Genomic DNA, 20,683 nt, shown 5'->3' with positions numbered 1-20,683 from the left:
TCTTCCCCCCCCCCCCCTCGCTGCTCTTATTTCAGCCAAGCTGGAGTTCTACCTCTGATATGTCATATATATATAACGTCGACAGAGATAAAATCAGCAGATCCTGTTCCGGGCGATTGAGATGCTCCTGATAGGAGGGGAACAGGCTGGCAAACAGACGTGATATCGAAAAGTTACTAGAACCGTCTTACCGATACTTATCTAGTAACTTTCTATAGACCTTATGGTCGATTCACTGTTTAAAGCCAATGACGACACGTCCAGATGGCGCAAGCGCATTATTCCCTATGGGTCAAAGTTTTTTTTTTTTCTTTTTTCAGGTAAACGGTGCTGCTGGGGTATGAAATTATTAGAGTATCCGGTGAATATTTTATAGGGAAATCGATTTTGCATTATCTTTTCTATAGCGTAACTGCATATGGTATACTTATAATTCCCAGATAAAATTTACGTCACGAGCAAGTGGATTTTAACAAGAGGTTATGGGATATTTAAAAATTCAAAATTTGACTTTGATAATTAATGAAAGTCTGCCGTCTTAGAAGAGAACCTACGGAGGCACTGACTAAGGGAGATATCCAATAAAATATATCTGCCTCGTCCGGATGTTTTGATACCTGCCAAGACTAACTGGATATAAATTGATTTTGCCCGGAGGCGTTCATCGGATAATGAAATTAAATCGCTCGAGTCAATAGAAAATATGAAATTAGTAATTGATACGCGTCGGTTAAGAAATGTATTGCTGTACGCGAGTGAAAGTGATTTTGTAATTTTGTATTTGTAACAAAAAAATTTTTGTGAAAAAAAAATAATTTTTTTTACCGTCTACACAAATTCTTTTCAAAATCGTTACCAGAGCTGTGGTATTATTAAAATTTACAAATTCTTCGCAAATTGCATGGAATATGAAATTTACAAAGCATATATATTTATATATATATATATATACACACAAAATTTGGTATGAAATTCAGACCGTACCGGAAGTAAATAATTCATCCTACAGTCGAGTCACGAATGGCAAAAGATGGCCGTCCGCGTCATCGACAAAGGTACCAGGAAGCCTCCGTGTTTTGGATGTAAAATTAAATTAGTCTAAGACGACGGAATCGCGTTATGTAAATTGCGCGAAAGATGGCGCGACAGTGGAATCAATTATAATTATGAGAAATTAAAAAGTTATCGCGTGACTAAAGAATTAATGGCTTTTCTCGCGCAATGGCGCCTTGAGGATTCAACAGTATTTGCGTACATCTACTATTTCATAATATACGAGGGTAAGGAATAAATGGAAAAAAAAAAAAAAAAACTTCCAGGAGCAAAATCGCTCTGGAAATAAATAGCTAAACTCTCCTTGAATATGAAACTGTAAAAGGAGTTGTGATGGAGCTTAGCCATTAAACTGTAGAATTTAAGTTTATTCCCAGTCGCATTAATGCCGACCGCTTCATAACGGAAGTTCCAAGTGCCTACCTATCGGTAAGAGCTTATCGCTGCATAGAAACCAGCCCGCACTTTTCCCTGTGCGTGCTGGTTAAAAACGTGCGTCACTTGACGACTGATGAGCTTTTGCCAAATTTTTTGATTTTTTTTTATAAAATATTTTTTCAACATCGCTGATTGCACTCAACCTCATTCACGACCACGATTCGTTCGACTAATAATTTCTCGAATTTGAATAAAAATATTTTCCAAAAAAAAAATTCATTTTTTTTACCTTCAATCTTTCGGATCCCGTTTCTCCTATCTAACGCAGCTGATTTGCGTTGAATTAATTTCACGTCAATCATATATGTATATACAGACATAACGTTCGTTGTACACGAAGGATGTTGAGATAACGAGACATGGGTCTGATTACTCAGCAATAAGTGACGTCACGCTCCATCGAACCAATACCCACTGCCCGACCATGATTTCATCGGAGCGACTTCCGAGTTACGATTTTAAATTTGAAAGAGAAAAATTATTTTAAAAATTTGAATTTTTCAGCACGATATAAAAAATAGCAAGAAAAACCGTCGTAACACAAATCTAGTAAAATTTAGTCCGCGGGAAGTCTCGCGTAAATATATTGCGGAACACAATCGTTACGAGGGAGCTCCAAACTTTGAACTTTCAATAAAAGCCCGATATCCATGCAGCATTGGATTTCAAGTGGGAATATCGAATGCTCTTCGATGCACAGTCGATATAAATGCACCACTTTTCTCGGACGAATAAAATATTCCCCTATATACATGTATATACCTCACCGCATCTAAAAGCAGAAGAAACTCGTTCCAAAATCCTGAATACACCAAAAATCCACCTTCCCGTCGCCGTTAAAATTCGGCCAAAAACAAAAAATTTCCCACGAAAAAAAAAAAAAAAAATAATTCCCTAGAACAAAGAAACAGTATCCGCGTATGGTAGTTCGTCGCTAGATTTTAGCCCGGACACGAACCACATTTAAAAGTCCGTAAAATAGCACGAAACGAAAAACGGTCCCGCATAAAAATATCTTCGGCAAAACTTTTAAAAGATACATCTGAAGTCGCCAAAGAATGGGCGTCTCGCAGCAGTCACCCAAGCGAGATGAGAAATGGCATTTACTTTGACGGCGAATGCACGTCGTAGAATCGAGAAGAATGTGAAATACGAAGGGAACGTAAGGATTGTTATCGTGCACGGGGTATAATAAATCTTAATACTCATAGGTGTGGATGGAAGCGTGTAAGCAGCGTGAAAGGAGGGGAGGAAGTGAGGCACGGAGAATATGTGAGAGATCAGGGGAGGGAACGAAGTGGGGTGAGAGTGGGGGGGGGCTGCACGAGAGAAGGGAAGGAGGAGAGGCGGTAGGAGCCACGGTAGAGAAGCATATCCAGGACACCATGCTTTGGAAATATTAATGACTTCAGCAGAGGAGCCGGTCCTGCATTCATCTATCTTGGAAAAGCTCTTTGTTTTGGAAAAGAGGGGCGCCACTGCCCCTCTTTAATCAAATAACAATCATAAAGGTGGAGGTAAAGTAAATAAATTTACTTAACCGACGTCGCTCGCTCTTCATTTACGTCGCTTTACGAATTTCTCCGGCTACATGTTAACCCGGGTAACGCCATCAAGTTTCTTTTTAGATTTTCTCCCTCGTCGTTTGAACGTAATATCGTTGAAAATATCAAAGACGAATTTTAAATCCTTGGTCCATTGCGTCGTGTACAAATTTTTGTTACATTTTTTTTTTGTGTGAAAATCACAATTCGCTTATCACTGATTGTAGAGAATTGAGATTGACAAGAGAGAGAGAGAGAGAGAGAGAGAGAGAGGGATACGTCGCGAGGCGATGGTCGTATTTAATTATAACAATAGTAAAAATCTTATAATTTTTAATAATAAAATTAGCATCTACTCCCATACTACGAACACTCTCCCACGGACCCTGGGCACAGTATACCAAGCACTCATCTATCAGTCTGTTTTAAAATTTAAGACCCTTTCAACAAAAAGCTTTTATTTACAATGAATAACAAGGAAAAAATCCAAAATTCATTATCATCCAAAAAAATTTCAGCAAAACTCCCAGATACACTGTACGCGGTATCTATAATTTTATAAAGAATTTGTTGCTCGTCACAAGCAATATAATCATGATTGATTACACGTTATCACGTTTATACATAATATACATTGTACAGAATAACACTGATGATATATAATAATCGTATATACACCAAGTGCAGCCATATACGTGTAATTTATCACAGTAAAATATATATATATATATATATATACACCAGAACGTACATAAAGAGAGCAGCATCCAATTTCTCAGAACAAGGGTGGATTCCTCCCTTAATAAAGTGACGTTGAGGTAGATGCAGCACGTTTTTCAATTTAGTACTTGGCCCGTGGCACATAACCCCAGAGTTTTCCCAGCCGGCAGACTCGAGCCACTCTCAGTTCTTGAAGGCTTGTTATCAGCAGGGATTTTCCTTGGTCAGAGATTTGAAGAAGGGTCTTATCATCCCCACGGCCATCACGCCTATGGCTATCATCCCTGCGATCGTCCCTACAGCTCTGACCACCAGCAGCTCGAGCAATTTCGCCTTCCTCCGCATAAGTGTAGCCCTCGATACAAGGCTAGCCTCTGGCATGACTCATTTAAATTTGACAGAGTAACCTAATGTTTCGAAGCTTCGACCAATTACGTATACTCGATCAGCCATAATTAATATAGCTGTTAAGACGTTCTCAGGAAGATCGGATAATCCTGCCACGAGATTCGGTGGATCATTCTTGTAAGATCTTGGATGTCGAAGTAGGTCGCACGTATCGCCACAGCTTAGAGCGTTGGGTTAACGTGATACGAGATGGGTTGGATTTAATAAAGATGGCAGCGAGGAAGATAAAATTGAACAATTAAATATTTCTTCGTCAATGCTGGTATCCGTTATGTAAATTTCTTTCGGTAATAATCTGAAATACAGTAAATTAATGAATTAATAAGAATATTAGAAGCGCCAATTGGGATTTTCAATTATTATGTAAATTTTTTAAACTCACCCATCGATTCCGCCGGCTTTGACAATGAGAGACTTCGGTGTGTGCTGCGTGCGATAATTAAATGCTCGAGTCGAAAAGACTGAACAGAAAAGAAAGGATGCAATTTGTTAATGACTCTCGAAAAAGAACGGCGAACGAAGGAAGGTAACGAGGAGTATAAATTCGTGCCGGAATTACGCAACCAGGGAAAGAATTTTCTAACCAGGGAACAGCGAAGTTTCAAGCAGCTGCTCTTGAGCTCCGACAATATTTCACTGCAATTATGCAATGCAGTTGATTGTCGTAGATTACATTAAAACCTTGTTTCCTGGGATAACATTATTTTAACTTTTTTCTTTTTTTTTTTTCGTTTTTTTCTACTTATTGCCACTAGCCCTTTATTTAAAAAGGGCACCCGTTACCCTAAACACGAATGTGGAGCATATTTATTTTATATATAAATACTTTATCTTTATTCATAAGTAAAACCTGTTAGGACACGTGAGCGTGCAGTTCGTAGAAAAATTTACGTAGAAATTCGTTTATTTGAATTTCCCGCTCAACTTTTTCAATTAATCGCTTTCACTTACTTTCATCGATTCCCCCGAGGCTCGTGAGAATTTCTGAAAACTTCTAACGACATTCGTCATATGTCTATACGTAAGTCGTGTATGTATGCTCAGGAGGAAATGGAAAATAAAATTATCGGTGTGCACGATTTAAAAACTTTCTGACGCCTCAATAATATACGGCAGGCAAAGTATTTCGTTCGGGTTACGTAGTTACGTACGGCGCCAGTCAAAATGGCAACCGTGATTAATTTCCGCAAGAAATTATGTTATGACTTCCTGGCGTTATAAAGGTGCGTATGAATTGTGGAAAAATATTAAACGCACAAAACCTGTCAAATGGATAGCACACTGAACAACGTAGTCCTTATGCTTTCACTTGTTTGCTAATCTCAAGTGATTATGGTTTAACTTCATTAGCCCAACCGCAGCGCAAAGTACCGGACGATATTATGTATTGTTAAGCCGCGTTTCACTTTAATCAAATTTCCCGCGTTACTGTCGGTTGGAGTGGACGAGATATTGTAAAAACGATAACACAGTTTTCGCTGCTGCACGATAACACCAAAATTAGTACACTGCGCGCGTACGAGGAATCTCTTTGAATTTTAAAAATTTTTAAATAAGATCGTACGTAAGTGAATTTCTTTTTTTAAATTCAATTTCTTATATCGCATTACCGTTTAAATAATACAAACGCACGAGGTACGAATGTCCAATTAAAATCAAGTACGATCGAGTTTGATTCGTTTGTGCCTTGAAATATTTTTACTTTATCAAATTATGTATTTATGTGAAATTCAGTCGTATAAAAAAATATCGGGTTTTGCAACTCAGGGAGCCAATTCGGAAAATTCATACACGTGGGTACGAGGTAAATATGTACATACGTACATTCTGTACAAAGAATACGGTATGTTGATGTTACGTTAAGTAAACAAGATTTATTTAGATGGCACACGTTGATGGCGAAAGCTTTAACAGATTCGATCTCACGACCAAGTAGAACGACCATGGAATAGCGTCTGAGTTTTTTATTTCTGAATGGAATCTATTCGCGTGATCTTTAATCCTGTGGGAAGATCGTCCTTCGTCCTATTTCGCGTGTCGTCTGCCATTTCCATGTATACTTGGACTACGGAGAAACCGAGAGACAAAGATAAAAGTGAACGTTCCGCCGAGTCAAGTATAAAAATTCGAACGGCGTCTCTAACCTGAAAATTGGTCCGGTTTGTCACTGAAATCGAATAACACTTGACCATAGCTGGGTGGCAAGGTCGAGGAAAATCCAGGAAATTCCAGAACAAAGAACGACTTCTGTGTATCGTTTTGGACGGTGACAAATGAAGGTGACTACGTTGCTTTGCGAGTCATGCGTGAATAAAGACGTGTATATATATATATATACAGATAGATAGTAACACCATGCTTTACACAAAAAAGGACGTCTGGGCAAAAGTTCTCTATGGTTATCGTCCCGGGTGACCCTCAAATTTCAAAGATCTAACCGACGTAGCTTGACGCACAATAAATACCTTGACAAAGCAGTAAATTCCAAATAGCATTCGTGGGACGGGAGCATCCATTCCTGTCGCGCCATTTATATACCAGCTACTTTTCACTTTTACACTTTTATCGCCAATTCGCTTTCGATATCCCGAACAATTATCATCCATTCTGGCACTCGTAGTCTTTATTCTTCCACTGAATAACGTAGTTAAAACCGAAGCAGCTTAAACAACGCACTTATTCACGCCGAGTTACTATGCGCGTCGGTCGTTACGTTCTTCACGGCGAATACTTGAGTCGCGTATTACCGGCTTTGAAACTCTGGTGCTGCCGTCGTCAAGCGAGCAACTATAGAGGCTTAATGCCGTATTAAAAATTCTTCGATACAAAGAATATTCAATTTTACGTTAATGTTAATTATAATTGTTATTTTTTCGATACGTATGCAATTCTTCTGTCTTATATCATAACGTCCCTATTTTATTTGACAGAACGGCGGGATATTTGAACTTAACGTGTCCCCTGGCGGCCTCTGGCTCTACAGTGTTTACTGGTCTACGTTCACGGCTCGTTAACTCACAGCCCAAGCTCGCGTCCTCCGCTCGTCAGTAGCATCTGGTCGAACGAAGCACGAAAGTCAGAAGGCACTTTAAAACCGTGGCAGAAGCTCCGGACGGAAAACTAAAACTACGGCGATATTAACCGAGCCGTAAGGATTCATCTATGTCGGCATACGGAAACTTGTTACGACTTGACGTAACAACGTTTTGCATCGCGCGAATAATCCGCTCGGTTTTATTAGCAAAGTCCGTACTTACCCAAGTATACGTATACATTCGGTAGATACGTATAAACTCATATGATACTTTAGATAAAATTTTCGATACCACGCGTTCATTTAAAAATTCCTACTAATACCATTTTACATGCACAGCGTAAACAAGATATTTATTTTTCACAATTTTCACTCCCATACTTTACATACAATTTAAAACGCAAACTCATACAACGAGGACGTAACAAACCTCGAGTTACAGTTTCGTCATTTTGTATAATTACCGAAGCATGATTATGGGCTTTTATAACAATAATAATACTGCCAAACAGGTGGTTTCAAACTTAACCTCACTTTCCAGGTTAATACCGTTTCAAAGTGCTAACTGAAAACTGATATTAATGATATTATGATATTTTATTTAATGAAAGACGCGTATGCACCAGTAAAATGGCAGCTCTACAGACAATTTCATTTCGAGAGTACTAGTCCATAAAACCAATACGAGTAATCCGTACGGGCTCCGAATTCAAATTAACGAAAGCCAGAATCGGATAAATTAATCATATGCATTACGTATCCAGATAGAGAAATTCTATAGGACTCGTAAACAGATTTAGAACACGTGAGTAGTACAAAAAGATTCTTAATACCGTATCGTGTACTTTACTCATCAACGCTTCCTGCAGCGTATACCTGCCATATGCGTACACGTGTAAATTCGCATGTCCTAGAATCGATAAGCCGTTAAAGCTCTGAGTACGTGAAAACTTGTAAAGCGTAAATGGGTTTCAGCCAATGACGTTACCTTTGAACTTAAAGTTATTTAACGAATTCTTCATTGCATACGTAAAAATAAACAAGCCTTGTCAGTTTCATTACAGAGGAAAGATTCGTCTCGAGAATGGAGTATCCGGTAAGTGCGAATAATCTGACCGGCAAAAATGGTTACAATGAAGGAAAAATTTTTGAAAATTTCATAGAATATTTCAGAGACGATACAAGGTAAACGCTCGACCATTACGAGACAGGAAATGAATCCCCAACAGATCTGTTCGACCGATATGATATTTTAGGTTAGAAATTAATTTTTTACATATAATTGACAAATTTTTTTAAATTTTATTATGCGAAAATGTCAAGAATTTTTTCCCCTTTTTTTTCTTTTTTTCGTCAGTTTCATCTCATTCATTTCAAGATGTCTTCCCGCGGCTGCTACCACTACTGGCCTGATTGGCACTCGGTCCACGGTAGCGGGTAATTATTTCGTAATCAGACCGTCGTGATTATCCGGCTCTATGGGATTATTTGCAAAGTTTATGCTCGCAGGCTAAGCTTCCAGTATAATTAAAGCAGCATCCACACTGCGGCCGGGTGCAACGATGCGTCTAGAGAAAATATTGATAAGCCTAACGAATGGCTCGAAATTAAGCTGCGAGAATATTGCATAAAATGTATTATGCATTGAAAATTTTACATGAAACTCATTAAGTGCCCGATGACGTGATTAAATTTTCATCTCATAATCAAATATTATCTTTTTCACATAAGTTATGACGATTAATCATACAAATTTTATCAATCGGTACTCCCGTCAAGGATTAAAATTTTTCAATAATTTTCAATAATTTTCAATAGCCAATCACGATCCCCGTGACGTCACTTCCGCACGACTATCAAACGCACCACCTAATTCTGCAATTACGCCAAACAGCCTGTTACCCCGCGTTAAAGGGTTGCCTCAATTAAGATAAGAGAGGTTACAAACCAAAAGGGATTCGCAGTCCTTAACGATAGCAAGCGTTTCTCGAGTCCTTTCAGAGCCTTCGTTGTGAGAACTGTAAGCAGCATAAGAAAGTATATACCGGGTGATTCGATCTAAAAGCAACCGCCTGAAGTCGGGCGTCCATTCGATTGACGCAAAATGACGAACCCTGTGCTTGACTATTAAATCGGACGTAAACGTCCTAATGTGCATTCTGTTAAAAATGCATTTACTGTTAAAAAAATAATTACGTAACATTTCCCGGTTAACCTCAAAATTCATTTTTTTTAAGTATTAATAATTTTTTTCATATCTCTGGAAACAGGTGTCACGTTGCTCGTCTCCATTTTTTTGTTATTTTTCAATTTTTCAATTGAAATTACGTAGCACCTATAAATCCAGAACTAGGTAATTCATCCGTGTGAACTATATAAAGGTCGTTAGGTAATATCTGATTGTTGACACGACTGATCCTTATGCTCGTACCACACGTATACATATACGGGCGCGTTATTACTGTGATATACAGATATATATATATATATATAGACTTGTCTAAAGAGTGATTCATAAATTGCCTCGTAAATGTCTAAAATTTTGATATAGAAGATTTGGACTTTACAATGGAATTTATTCTAGTTCATTTTATAGTATTCGCCGTTTCGCACCTTTTTACGGACTACGCGAGCTCCGAGTGCCATTAAAATTTTTATCATGTTAAAGTCGCCCCTTACATTTCGTACCTTACATGCTTTTTATTTCTTCCCTTTTCTTCGCGTTATTCATGATTTATTCCCGTGGGAAATGCAAAGGCTGGGTAATTACGAGTAACGCGATATATCACTGGTTGACACTGTCAACGAATACTTGACAGCAGATTGCTATAACGAGTGACAAGATTTTGAGTGATAATATTATGATTATATATATATATATTTTTGTTATTAACGAATTTTCGAAAAATATTCAAGTCGTCAATGATTTTTGGATAATTGCAAATTACCGAACGAAAAGTTATCCCAGCAGCACGATTTGTCCTGTTTTCTCGTAATTCCTAACCTCAAATTTATTTTCGTAATATTTAATGCTGATTTCACAGGTTATATTAATCGCGCGCGCAATCTCATTGCTACATTGGATACGCGTGCATACAGTATCAACGGAATCGTTTAATATAGATCAAAGGATCTATTGATCACATTGACGTTATACGTACTTTGGAATTTAAACCTAACCTAACGCTCCGAAATGTATTAGAAATATTTATTACGGAACAGTACTAGTTTTATCTATGATTTACGATCCCAACCCACGCAAAACCAGACACAATAGATTTTCAGTCGAATTTTCTATTCTCGTATCTCTCATTATTCTATTACAGTCAGTTCTGAATATCTGGTCGTCTTGTCGAGTGTATCAGTTATGGAAAAACTGGCACGAGCCGCCGTGTATTTTACAGGCAACATGGGGACGCGCCATTTTTTTTTTTTTTTTCGAGTGACCGCGAATTTGTTTTTACCTTTTTCTTTCTTCGTCTACTCTATCCCTTGTATTATCTGACCCTATTTCGCCATTGTTATATCTATATATGACGTCTTGTGCTTTTGCGAGACAACCGGCCAGTAGCTTGGTTATTTATTCCCAGCCACCAATTTGGTACGGACTTTGTGTATATTTAGACGGCCCAATAGTCATTTGACTAATGGAACGATAAGGCGAGGAGATAAAAAGTTGTTTGAGAGAAAAAGTCGAAAATTTGGACAAAACTTTTTTTTGCATATCTTTTTCAATACGTACTCATTTACGTTACTCGCAAGACCACCGGGTCGGGCAAACGAATTTGTTTTGTCACAGGCGTTAATTGCGGAGCGGAACTCTTTGAGTTTACGAGTGACTTTAACGTCGTATTTTTTATACGCGGATTTAGTTAACGATTAGGATTTTAATTAAGGGTTGAAAGGACTCGATTGTTTTTTTTTTAATGAGAATCGTCCTCTAATCTATTCTTCTCGTGCCAGTTATTTAGCTAGATGAATTAACTACTTAACGAGATCGTAAAAGAGTCGTGGAAATCGAAAAAAAAAATTTACAAAATTTTCAACGCCAAACCACTATCATATTTCCGAATTTCATTATCAAACGATTATTTTCGCAAAGTGCATTTCCGCGTGATGATTTATCGATATCGGCATACTTCAAGTAACAGCATTAGCGAAGTTTCGATATTATAGATTGATACGAGAAAAAAAAATATTTTTAATAGCGATTCCACGTCAAGTTATTATTACAATAAATATAGAGAAACACGAAGAAGAAGAAAAACATAACAACTGTCAAAATAAATACTTACTCCTCCGCCAGTACGACGACTCGTCCACCGATACAAAATATCACAATCACCGTATAAATTCCAATCTAAATTTGCTATTAAGAAAGTCCACTTTTGAAAATTTCCGAGGCAATCACCGCCCGGGTAGCACTGAACCAAAAAAAAAACTGTCACACACCACAATAACTTCACATACCACAAAATATATTTTTTCAAAAATTTTAAAAATTTTCTTTACCTTTCTTTTCCAAGTCGCACAAGAACGAATACTATGATTAACAATGTCACGAGTGCCAGTACAATTGAAAGCTGTGAAATAGCAAAATTTTTAATGATTTTTAAAAATCACAAACGTTCGCACAGAGATGCTCAAGGTTGTCGCGTTACGAGGGGTCCTCGCCGTTACGCTGCGCGTCTGATACTGAACGGGTTTGCTCTACTTCGGCGCGCCACGTTGGTCACGCAGAAAATACAAGCCAAGTCGGACTACGCCAAAGCACCATTTTCACTTCGACACAATAAGCGTCCATTAACTAAAATATCATTGACAAAATGACAAATAAAAATATTTCACTATTTTTTTTTTTTTTTTCAAAAAATACATAATTATTATGTTTTGTTTACATAAGATTTTACTTTAGCCCGGAGTCGGCCCGTGAAAACGGTGTCAAAATCATTAATGGCCCTTGATGGGGATTATATAGGAAAACCATGCCTGACTTTATTTCTAGAACATTCTAAAGCTGCTTATGGGACACGTTATACGGTGGTACCGATTACGTATATTGGCTTTTTATTAGGATGGTTTATAGGGAGCAATGAAGGGTCGATTAAGATACCGGTATAACGATAACTTAGGGTAAAATTGATATGGAGAGTTCGATGGATTGACCGAGGAGGATTCGCTTCGGCCGGTTATATTCGTCGTAAAACGATTTACGATCGGAACTAGGAAAAATTAGTGAATTTGATTTTTTTACCCCCATCTGACATTTTTATACGTACCGTCGCGGAGGGTTGATCGCTCCATCGGATTTCCTCCTCCCTCAAATGTGAAATCCTCGGTTTTAATGAAAAAATTTTATCACGCCCGAAAGATCATTTGCATTTTTTTCATGAGCGACACGTCGAGACGATAGAAACGCTGTCGCGGTTGGGCGACGGTCAGCGACTAAATACGAATTCAGAAATTAGGTGGGAAAAGTAAAAAAAAAATTATTACATAAAGTTACGCCTACGCCACGGAGTATATTTAGGTATCTGAAAAAAAATTTTAAGGGTAAATTGTTATACTTGATAAAACATTTTCAAAGGGGATGATTTTTATAAGATTTATCCTCGTCACAGGTAATTAATGACATTTTCAATGGACGATTAATATTGCCTCTGTTTTTGGCAAAATTTCAGATTGATAACGTCAAACGAAATAAGCATTTTTTTATCGAAACAGACAAAGACAAGTCGATTAAGGACGAGGGTTTAGCCAATGCCACATGGGCCGGAGAGACAGGAAACCCTTCCAGAACAGATAACCGGAAATCGAAAAGCGACCTCGTACAGCCTTTCGTTCTGACGAATGGCCGACTGAGGTCTTTGCCAAAGTTTTTCTTAACTCCCTAGAAGTCGTAGCGATTTTACTCGTGTTATCGAATCTTCTGAAAATCAATTGAAAACATACATTTTCTAGTAGTACTATACCATATCGTACTAGAGTAATATATTTTTTTATAATTAAATACAATTGTTATAACTCATATCGATATATCAAATTCGTCTGTATGACTTTGTAATGGTAAACGAACCTTTACAGGGCTTGACTCTCGTTTCTGCGTATGCAATATATACACAGGGTGTAAAGCAATTATGAAACTGGAAAGACAATAAAATATTTATACTAATTGAAACGGTCGTAGTCTCCATTTTATTTATTAATAAATAACTAAGCTGATATAAGCCAAGAAACAAATTTATAATTGAAATACAATATATATGTACATATATATCCTGTATAACTTGCAAAGCTTCAAACAAAATCATGTCTCGAATAAAAGTTCGTCTAGTACCCTGATTAAATAATTTCAATAGCCAGTCATTAAATATTTAATCAGCAAAATCCACACAAAACATCCAAATGTTAATATTTCAAAAATAACATTTCATCACAATGACAACAGCTACATATGACAATAACGCCAGTTACAATAGTTCCCAAGAAGAATAGCGAGTGTCAAATTATTTCAAGAATTCTATAGAGACACTCACGTGACAACGACGTAAGTGATTGACACATTTATTCCCTCAATATAATAATCCAAAATTACAGTATACAAAAACAATATGTTCCACCATTCGAAAATTCTTAATAATTTAATGCCCCCCTCCGCAACCCTCCTTATCAAATTTCATAATTTTCCTAACAAGAAATCCCAGCCATTAATAACAAAGAAATTTCGTCATCGTTCTACGCTGCTTTTATTATAATTTTACAAACGACCGATATATCTGTATATCCACCAGCTACGTAAACTTCAAGGATAATAAATGATCAGCCTGCAAGCAGCATCCTCGAGCATCGTCACTTCTCTCCTCATCATCCCCACACTAGCTGCACGTCGAGAACATTTTAAACATGGTAACACGTAGCGCACGTGCAGGCGTCATTCTCTGTATAAACGAATTTATGTATATTCATATGCACTCCGTGAGTATCCAGGACGTCCCCGAGACGTTAAATCGCGAAATTAATAACACGTAATTTAAATAAAAGTCGACACACCGTAAGCCTGTTAAACGTGGAGTACGCATACACGATACAGAATGCACATTGAATAATACGGATTTTTGAAATTTTTGGATGCTCAGAAATCACGACTCTCAAAATCAAACTTAATGCACTCGATAACTACCCGTCAGAGAAAATGGCACTGACATAAACCACAGACGTCAGTACTTACCCAAACTTGGCTACGTCGACTTTAAGTTTTCTATGAGTGGCGCAGCACCTCGTCTGCTCTCTGTCCTCTTCGTATAATATCCAGTAAATACACTCAGCACACTGTCCCACTGCACTTAGTGACAGTCCGGTCTGTAAGTAACTCACAAATCAAATTCCAAGTCCGTAGAAGCGCCACGAAATAACTAACCACGCCAATTCACCAGATCTCGCCTGATATCCGTTCGCGCGAAAGGAGGTTAACGGTCGGTATGTTCAAATTTTTCCGAACTGCCTAGCTTCTCGGGGGGGTCGCCCCTTACTGACTACTTGTGGTGGGCCCATACACAACATTCCCCTCCGACCCCTCAGTCCCAGTTGCTTTCCCTTGCAAACGCAGCCATCATGGCAGCTCGTGATCCTTCAGCTACTTCCAGTGAGTTACGTCGGTTAAAGACGTCAGGTGCCGTTGGATGACGCTATTTTAATTTGATTTTCCGTTCCTCAATTACTTGGATCTATGCAGCCCTTAGGATGAGGCCACGCGGTCGACGATGGAGTGAAGGTAGGAATTTGTAACGAGGCCATCTTGAATGCTGTCAGGATGTATCTATAGATATATTATATATATAAATATGTGTAATGTATACAGTGTACATACGTTCTGGGAATAGCTAAGCGGCTGATCCTTACGTATGGAGATACAGTGAGCTGTAATACGTGTCTGAAAAATGTTGTTTGTTCTCTGAGAATATCGAAGAAATTCTTGAGACGTTACATAAATATCTGTAATTATGGTGTGCATATACGTGAGGCATTCTTTACCGGGTTAACCAGTGCGAGTTTATTTATCCTTTGACTTTTCTCCTTATCTTTTATTCTTGGATGAACAGTGAACTTAAAAATATTTTTTGATTTAAGGTTTCGATAACCTTCGCGGGACGACAGGTCTGACTTCCAAAAGTTCTATGTTTAGTGTGTGTTTACTGACTTGCCACTTCCGATAGCACGGGAATTTTCAAGCCCTGTTTGACTATCATACGTAGCTCTCATATAAACGCCCTGCAGTAATTATCAAATCTACTTGTCACTTACACGCGTCTATTTAATAGGGGCGGGGATTGAAAAAAAATATTTCACCGGAGGGATACCAATTAATTACAGGGGTTAAAAGATGCCGCTAAATTTCTTGGGCAATCATCCCCTATTTTTTGACCTCCTTCACGATACTCACCCCTGCTCGTTTTTTATCTCGCGATACGATCCTTCATTTTTTTTCTTATATCTTTACAATTAATCATCGGTCTATCGAAGCGTGTTTATCTGAATGCTGCCAATTTGGAGAGGGAATAAAAGCAAAAAAAGTTAGTAGTACAACATCTTGTCATTATAACGATAAGGGGGTGTAATGTAAATGAACGAAAGTGAGCATATCTGAAAGAGTTGTACTCAGGGGATGGTAAGGTGTCAGAAGGAATTTCCGATACGAGGGTTGCTTTTTGCTTGAAAATTGTCCCACTACGTCGACCAGAATTTTCCGTCGCGACGCTGTCACTGACAGGCGTCGTCTACTTGTTAATGGTAATTAAATATCATCGCGAATTATTTTTTAATAGTGAGATCCATTATTATTAAATTATTATTAACGATTACAAGAGCGTGATACAGTGATCGTTGGTAAAAGTTAAACAGGTTAGGTTTTGTCAAAGGAATATGGTAATTTGAAAAAAAAATTTTAATATATATTTTGAAAATCTGTTTCAGGGATTTTCAATTTCTTTGGGACTGAAACTTCAACTTGGATTACGTGCTTACCGTAGAACTTATTTATTTTTATTTTTACTCTTGATTTCTTGGACAGTGACGTCATCAACGATTGTAGGATTGCAGTATTATTTTAATTAAACAGATATCGAATTATTCGTCTTTCCTTACGATAGTCGTACGTCGGCCTTTCAGATATTAACCGTTTAATTGACGATGAACAGGGCCAAGATCCATTTTCTGTTTATCTTATGCATCTATGGTGCCCCGGTTGTTTATACGCAGAAGTATAGTCGAATGAATCGAATCAACGAATTTGAATACGAGTCTATAATAGAAAGAGAATAAGGAAGAAAGAGGAAAGCAAAAAGTAGGAAAAAAAGGCATCGAGCGAAGTTGGAGTCTCGTGGAGAAACGAAAGAGATGCAACGGCGCGTAAAATCGAGGCGATTTACTTTTCAGCTATGGAATCTAATCCCAATGCAAAGGGTCCGATCTTCGATTCCAACATGGCGAGCAGCAGACACGTTCCGCTTACCGTTCCAAGCCACGTGCGGCAAGAGGAAATACTCGACCGCGAATATCACGAATATACACGGTAAATGAGATTCCAGAAGTTCGATCGTTGCCGTTGAGGGTTTCTTTTTGAGCTGAGAATGAGATATACATAAATATGTGGGTACGTAGTTGATAGAATGTATGATAAATTACGACGCTCCGGGAACGCATCGTGTGACAATGGATTCCCTTTTGTGCGTCCGTGAAACGTGTAGCCAACCCCTCGCTGATAAATCGAGAGAAATCTGGCCGTCCTTTCCTAATGCAGACCTAACCCTAACCTGCAAAATAATGAAGAGAACAATCCTTGTCCTCGATGCTGCTACACTTTGTCTAACAGATTTTACATTGTATTTTTCCTGTTAAGGTTGGTTTCTAATGGCTCTTTTGTTTCTTTCTCATTTTTACTTTCGCCGAATTCTCTGATAGCTCCTGGCCATATGGGAATTTCGTGTCAACCCTTGTTGGACCTACGACTTTTTGTGTTGCCTCGTGCCGACGAAAACGCGTTCTAAAAGGACAAAGCAGAAACAAAAATTACTGGAAACAAAGGCAGCTACGTATTTACAGGGGAGACTCGTGGTGACACGTAAGTTTGATAAGAATTTTTATTTGGAATTTCTCACATTTTCTGTTTGGCTGTACCGTACACTCTTTTTTTCAGAAATTTCTTCTGGCGACCAGACGTCTTGTGACTTTCAAAGTGGATTTAAGACTTTCATGGATTCTTTGATTTTTTGTTACAAAATCGTTTTTGAATTAATATCATCTGAATCGTGAGTGAGGTTTGTATAATAGTATACTGTCAGAACTTGTTATGTTTTTCGATTTTCCTTTAAAATTCTACTCTCAACATTTTATTCTTTTAGCCAAGATTCAGAGGCGTCTTATATCCTGAAGCAACATCGCCATTTCGAGGGAGAAGTATGAATTTCAGATTTTACGATAATGTAGGGCTATCCGTACTTAGCTACCGCAAGCATTGACATTCCGGAAGAAGGTAATTCTGCTTTTTTGTTCATGTGAAAAAAAAAGTCTATTAGGGTTTCACAGTACAGTTTTACCTACTTAATTATTTATATATTCTAAAATACAGAAACTAGTACCTTAGACAATGTTGAACACAAAGATTTTAAGGACTGTAAATCCCAAGCACGAATACTAATTTTTATATATCTTTGAAGGATTCCAACAAAGAATAACGTGAAGCATAAAAAGAAAAGGAAAGTACGGAGACGGTTGGACTATCCTGACAAGCATAAACAACACCATAGAATAATAAGTAAGCTCATAGTCAGAAGGAAAGAAAAACATTCAACCATCACTTCCAGGCCTAGAAAACGCATAGAAGCGGGGGTCCGCGATGGGCACTTACTGGCTCATTTGGCACCTATCGACGTACCAGTAACGATTTAGTGCTGGACCACTGTTACACGTTTTTGCGGTAAGACGGGGTACTAGCTCAAACCGTCATAAAGACTTCCACCATCGTTACCAAAAAAGAATTCGAGGGTCCATTGGCTCAATATAATTTCAATCTTGAGATCTAAAATTGTTTCTCACAAAATTCCTATGATTTAAAAAGTTTTAATGCACCCCAGTGATACAGATAATTCACCACGTTCACCAAAGGTTAATAAACAAGGTTTATTGAGAATCAACCTAGAAAAGCTTTTATATCTTCAAGCTTGCTTATAATTTACTCCTCAGATGCATTTCATTTATATTGTATAACAGTGTAATGTCCAACAGGGGTTGTTCCGGTTTGGCGCAGCCGTTCAAGTTACTTGGCTGAATACAAGGGGTGGCTTTAGGGCCAATTTCTCTCGTTAGTCGACCACCTTCACAGTACTAGGATACTTGTTGCTGTTGCTACGTAAATTGCCGGCCAACTAGTGGGCTTCATTACGTCGTAATTACCGTGATCGTTAATGACTTTATACGCCCATCATCTGGACCCCACTGAAGAGAGGATATTCTACCAGCCTCTGTATAGCAGGTGCAAACTTTATAGGCAGCATGAAATAAAAGGATCTTGGAAGATTGCTCCTGTAAATTGGCAATATGGTCATAACTTTTTTTGGCTAAATAACGTAAACTTGGTAATTATTCATGGCATAATAGTGAAGAGATGAGTCACCCCCTTTTTAATGCTGCTTAATTTCAAAGTCACCTTTTAAGAGGTTAGTTGATACTTTAGATTTATAATTATAATTATTATATTCGTACTGTGTATCAATGGAAAGGAATTTTTTTAACTACTTTCACTTATGGTTTTGTATAAGCATACATTCATTTGTTGACTGTATTTCATAGTGTATAAGGAAACCAAATGGAAGTTGTTGATCTTCACTTTTTTAAGGGATGACTTGCTCTTGGTACTGGATAATTTTCTTTTGTTTTAGCTGATGTTACGTGTATCGTTATATGAGAGCACATTATTTTGGAAATGACCATCGTGGTTCTGGGGTAAAAGCATATAGACAAAGCCTATAAAGAAAACCAGGCTATTTCTAACCATTTCGTCGGGAACATCGATTGATATTTATCTGCTGGAATTGCTGTGTAAAATGGATTTATGTGAGCGTCGTGGGTCGCCGATGCGTTAGAGTTCCGACCCGACATTTCTCAACGTTCTACGACCATCTGCCACTTCCACTTTGTCCGGACAAGTTTTTTTAGTTTCTTGTGGTTATAGTGGCAGTGCGAGTCGCATTTGAAGTAGATATGATTAGATGAAGATTTTATTTAACCTTATACATTGAATTGATAGATAACGTGTGGAGTTTCTTGTTTCGTAAAATTTAAAAAATTAAAACTAATAATATTGGGCAACATTGTATAAAGTTTCGATAATTCTTTAAATTGTAAAGTTTTGTAGGTGCAAGTTTTAAAAATGAAAAACGAATTATCAAATTTAAACTGGCCGTCTTAGGAGCATGCCGGATACAAAGGTTGACTATGTGCTTTTTTTTAAAAATATCTTTGATAGGCATTTTTTATTCCCTTTCTTGTTCGTGCCCGGAAATGATACCTTCTCTGGTTGATGTGTTTCCGGTATATCGAAATTCTTTTCCTCAATAGTTCTTTCTGTGTCGCAGACTATTTATCGTGCTGTTTAAAATTCTGCGTGCTTGCAAGCTTTTTATTCCTCAGATAGCGAGCAGCTATTTGTGTAGGTAAAGGGAGAAAGAGCTTGGATGTATTTTAAAGTTGAAAAGTAAAACTTGAAAAAGTTTTGTCCCGTCGACAGTTTAACGTTTACTATTGAAATCTTACATCGGTTCTTATCATAATTAATAAATTGCGATAGCTGACTATTTTCACGCATATTTCTTATTATAGTCATATATATCATTGTTTTCCTTGTTTTGTTCTACTTTACTGGGACTTTAGTTAGGTTGAGAGATAAGGTACAGGTGTTACATATTTGACATTTTGCAAAACTGTAGATGCTGCTTCTGTCGAAAACATCATCATAAGTGCTGCCACCTATGAGTGGCAGAATCTGTTACTTCGTAAACACGAACTGTGTTCAGTCGTTAATAAGCTACTGGTAAGTCATCAACAGTAAAAGACGGCAGAGGCCTTTCTAGACGGACCAAAGTATAGCTAATATGTATTGTGGGTGCGAAAATTATTGCTCTAAATTGTTTAAGCAGTTGCGCCTTGTTCCGTTTTGGCGCTCATAGTATCTATCCGCGTTATGCGTGTTATCAGGTAGTAGTTCGGTTATACTAACAATAGGTAACATTGGTTGGATGAGGGATCTTTAACCGTAACAAGACAGATACCACTGCCTTGGCAGAAACTACTCTTTCCTTACTATTATACTTTTACTCTGATGCATCAATATTTACTTTCTTCTGAAATAAAAGTATACGATACTCATCTTTGATTCTATTGATTTTGAAGAACCTTGAAAATTGCACCTCTAGGATGTTACGTGCCGAAAAAG

General features: G+C 37.7%; 1 protein-coding gene and 2 long non-coding RNA genes across 9 annotated transcripts in view; 2 read left to right on the top strand and 1 right to left on the bottom strand.

The window, feature by feature from the left end:
* The window catches only part of LOC112493839, a 4,679-nt gene extending 4,018 nt beyond the window's left edge, over nucleotides 1-661 (top strand). For both annotated transcript variants that reach the window (XR_003058718.1, XR_003058717.1), the window contains exon 3: nucleotides 321-661. This is a non-coding gene — a long non-coding RNA (uncharacterized LOC112493839). The remainder of the gene's footprint in view (nucleotides 1-320) is intronic.
* LOC107264270 (5-hydroxytryptamine receptor 2A) overlaps nucleotides 1-14,552 on the bottom strand; it is a 43,307-nt gene extending 28,755 nt beyond the window's left edge. Inside the window, exons 1-3 of one of the 4 annotated variants that reach the window (XM_025081475.1) lie at nucleotides 6,629-6,920; nucleotides 4,546-4,624; nucleotides 3,787-4,458 (exon numbers count right to left, since the gene is read on the bottom strand). The gene's annotated coding sequence lies outside the window, so the exon portion shown is untranslated. Of the gene's footprint in view, nucleotides 1-3,786; nucleotides 4,459-4,545; nucleotides 4,625-6,628; nucleotides 6,921-11,492; nucleotides 11,873-14,425 lie in introns of those variants that run through there. The other 3 variants (XM_025081473.1, XM_015732356.2, XM_025081474.1) reach the window with 3 other exon arrangements.
* Nucleotides 14,553-14,866: 314 nt separating this feature from the next.
* LOC107264256 lies at nucleotides 14,867-20,149 on the top strand. 3 transcript variants are annotated; one of them, XR_003058711.1, is made up of 7 exons: nucleotides 14,867-14,968; nucleotides 17,155-17,314; nucleotides 17,390-17,510; nucleotides 17,595-17,725; nucleotides 17,910-18,169; nucleotides 18,478-18,908; nucleotides 19,131-20,149. It is a non-coding gene; the product is annotated as an uncharacterized LOC107264256 (long non-coding RNA). The 3 variants fall into 3 exon arrangements; XR_001536884.2 differs by lacking the exon at nucleotides 14,867-14,968 and having other exon boundaries at nucleotides 16,093-17,314; XR_001536885.2 differs by lacking the exon at nucleotides 14,867-14,968 and having other exon boundaries at nucleotides 16,093-17,314; nucleotides 17,910-18,007; nucleotides 19,131-20,148.
* The last annotated feature ends 534 nt before the right edge of the window (nucleotides 20,150-20,683 follow it).

Source organism: Cephus cinctus, unplaced genomic scaffold, assembly GCF_000341935.2.
Source record: "Cephus cinctus unplaced genomic scaffold, Ccin1 Ccin1_scaffold0168, whole genome shotgun sequence".
NCBI lineage: Eukaryota > Metazoa > Arthropoda > Insecta > Hymenoptera > Cephidae > Cephus > Cephus cinctus.
The sequence above is the reverse complement of the archived record's forward strand: the minus strand, read 5'-3'. Positions and strand labels throughout refer to the sequence as shown.